Below are 3,088 nucleotides of genomic sequence, written 5' to 3'. Positions count from 1 at the left end.
ATTGCTTTAATTCATTAACTTTTTAATATGTCTGAACTGAAATTGAGCCTAAATTATGGTGAAATGTGACGGAAGGAAATGCAAAAATTAATTTAATATTTTATGAATTTTTTCAACAGCTGTCCAAAAGCCGGAAGCATTTCTCAGCTGCAACTACGCTCCGCCTACCCAACCAGACAAAAATTTGATCGCACAAAACGAGTATAGCCAGTCATTTATTTAAAAATAAAAATATGCATTTTTTTTTAAGGTCAATACTTTTTTTATTATGTTACTCACCTGTTATATTTTACTGAGATTTTTCGCAACTGTTATTGTTGTTTTTTTACTGCCTTTAAACTAATTACTTTTTTTTTATGTTTTTGTGTTGTTTTTTTTTATGGAATGTATCGCTTTGTTATTCTCGACTGCGAGTAAAATAGCAAAATATTTGCTGTATTTATTAATGTTGACGTTTGGTTGCGTCACTTGTCACTGTCACTTTTTTCCCGTGCCGTACGGGCATTAACATTTAAAAATGAAATTTCAAATCGAAATTAACAGGGCTACGAGTTTGGTTAGTGCACGTAGCTGTAATGTTTATAGTTTTATTATTTTATTTTGTTGTTTTTTATTTCACTTTATCCGCTGTTTAAATTGTTTTGCTGAATCTCTGCTTTATTGTACATACAATACATTGACAAACACAGTGTGTTATTAAATAAGTTAGCTTATAATAAGTACAAACATACTAAGTATGTATGTATGTATGAATTTGCATGTGCATACATATGTACGTCTGTGTGTATGTACGCTTGTGCGTGGATTGATAAATTGGTATTTTATTTAATTACAGTTATTTTTAATTTTTTGCTTCTACCACTTAGCAGCCGCGAGATGAAACTTGAATGGTACGCTCACTAAATTCTAAAAAAAAGAATTGAAAAGAAAAATTTAAATATATACCTTCATACATTCATACATATGTATATATCTAGAGATATGTGTATGTATGTAGTTATGCATATGTATGTACATATGTACATATTTAGGTATGTATGTACATATGTTTTCATATTTTTAATTTTATAAATTCAGCCGAAGTGTCATTAAACCCGGAAACTTTTTTCAATAACAAAAAACACATCACCAACAATGAAATAATCAGAACAGCAGCAACAACGCTAAATGAATGACATTTTATCGTTTTCGCAAAACAAAAACAAAAAATCTTGCAAAATAAATTCATCAAAAAGTATTCTTCTGTTGTTGTTGCTTTTTTATTTTTTTATCTTCAACGCATTTGCTGTTTAACGAATGTCAAAGCTTTTTGCGCCTTTTTATTTAAAAGGTTCTTTTTTATTTATTAATTTTTTTAATAATTCAACTTTTTATAATTGCAAACAATAACCTAACCTTCAGCTTATTCACAATGAAATTGTTTCAATTAAATTTTAAGCCTACATACATATGTATGTACATATCAGGGATGCCAACTCCTCTGGGGCAAAGTCCCCGAAATTTCAGAAAAAATTCCCCTATTCTCGATGAAATTCCCCCAAAATTAATTTTGCTACCTATTTAAGGCACTTGAAGCTCAACATTAAATATCATTACTTATGAAATAAGGACAGTGTTTTTAACATTTCATGTTTATGATATAAAAAGCTAGTACGATGGCTTGGTGGCGAAAACGAAACGAGAAAGGAGGGTCTCAAGTGAAAACGTGGACAAATTTAGAAATGTCGCGACGCACAGTTGCAATTTCTTTAATATCCACACGGTTGCACGAGGCAATTACGTAATGTTTCAAACCCGTGGTACAAAATGAGAGACTGTTATCACAATTTGTAATTTATAAATGCAATTTTCTCCGCAATAGTAATGTTCTAATCAAAATCGTTTGAATATTGAATTCCCCAAAATTTAAAGTCGTTCCCCCGATTCCCCCGAGAAATTCAAATTCCACCAAAATCGGGGTATTCTCCCAAGGTTGGCATCACTGATACATATATATGTACATACATACATAGACACATAGATATCGTACGAATTAACGCAATATGAAAGTACGTATTTATAATTTGCTGTTATGTTTGTTTCTTGCTTTAATCTTACACTTGTGATATGCTTTCTCACTGCATAATTATGATATGGAATTTTCCTCCCGTTCAAGTCACTTGTCTCACAAACACACACCTATAAACTCTCCGATTAACAGTTATAAATTAAATTCTCCTTTTCTTCCCCTCTACTACATTCTATGATGTTTTTTTTTTTGTTTGTGTTTTTCACAACTTCCGACTTCCGCCGTCGGTTAATAAATGTTGACAACCGAAGGCGTGTACCGTTAAATTCTGACTGACGCGTTCAATTTGCGCGCACTGCACTCAATACGTTCACTTCCATTTACCTCAAACTCACATTTACGATTGCCAGTCGACGCCTCTGCTATGCTCGTTGATGCTGGCCACTTCGTTTGTAGCGAAGCCAAAGAATTTCACATAAAAACACCAACAGAATTTTTTGTAATTACGTTTTGTGCTGGTTTTTTATTGCAAGAATTGTTATTGTTTTCCGCATGGTTGCCAACACAGTATGGCTGGTGTTGATAATGAAGTAAATAAATCAGCTGCTACAGGTGACAATCGGTAAAACAGTGCTCAGCTGTGTTTCATGAGTCGTATTTTGCATGCCGCCGCTGTATGACCATCTAAATAGCTACTTATGTGAGACTTACGGAAAGTTTCTAAAGGCCGGTTACTCAATGTCTTGTTAACACTAATCTCCGGTAAAACATAGTTATCGACTCCCTGTTGTATGCATGGAGTCGAAGACGTCGATAACGATGTTTAACCGCAGATTAGTGTTAACCAGACATTGAGTAACCGGCCCTAAGACAATCACGGCAACCACTAGACGCATGGAAGGTGAAATTCCTGTTCAGCTTTCAGTGTGGGAAAAGAAAGACAAATACTGTCATAACTACAAATAATATGCATTTCTAATATCGTCGCTACCCTGTCAAACTATTAAGGGCCGGTTACTCAATGTCTGGTTAACACTTAAAATTTCACATTGCAGAGTAAATTTTAAAACAAAAATGCCA

General features: G+C 33.4%; 1 long non-coding RNA gene across 1 annotated transcript; it reads right to left on the bottom strand.

The window, feature by feature from the left end:
• Nucleotides 1–370: 370 nt before the first annotated feature.
• On the bottom strand, nucleotides 371–2,631 carry LOC118752955. The gene is made up of 2 exons (XR_004994762.1): nucleotides 2,098–2,631; nucleotides 371–652 (listed from the first exon to the last, which is right to left on the bottom strand). It is a non-coding gene; the product is annotated as an uncharacterized LOC118752955 (long non-coding RNA).
• Between the last annotated feature and the right edge of the window lie 457 nt (nucleotides 2,632–3,088).

Source organism: Rhagoletis pomonella, unplaced genomic scaffold, assembly GCF_013731165.1.
Source record: "Rhagoletis pomonella isolate Grant_MI unplaced genomic scaffold, Rhpom_1.0 Rhpom_scaffold_01996, whole genome shotgun sequence".
Classification (NCBI taxonomy): Eukaryota; Metazoa; Arthropoda; class Insecta; order Diptera; family Tephritidae; genus Rhagoletis; species Rhagoletis pomonella.
Note: the sequence above shows the minus strand (reverse complement) of the source record. Positions and strands in the feature narration are given on the sequence as shown.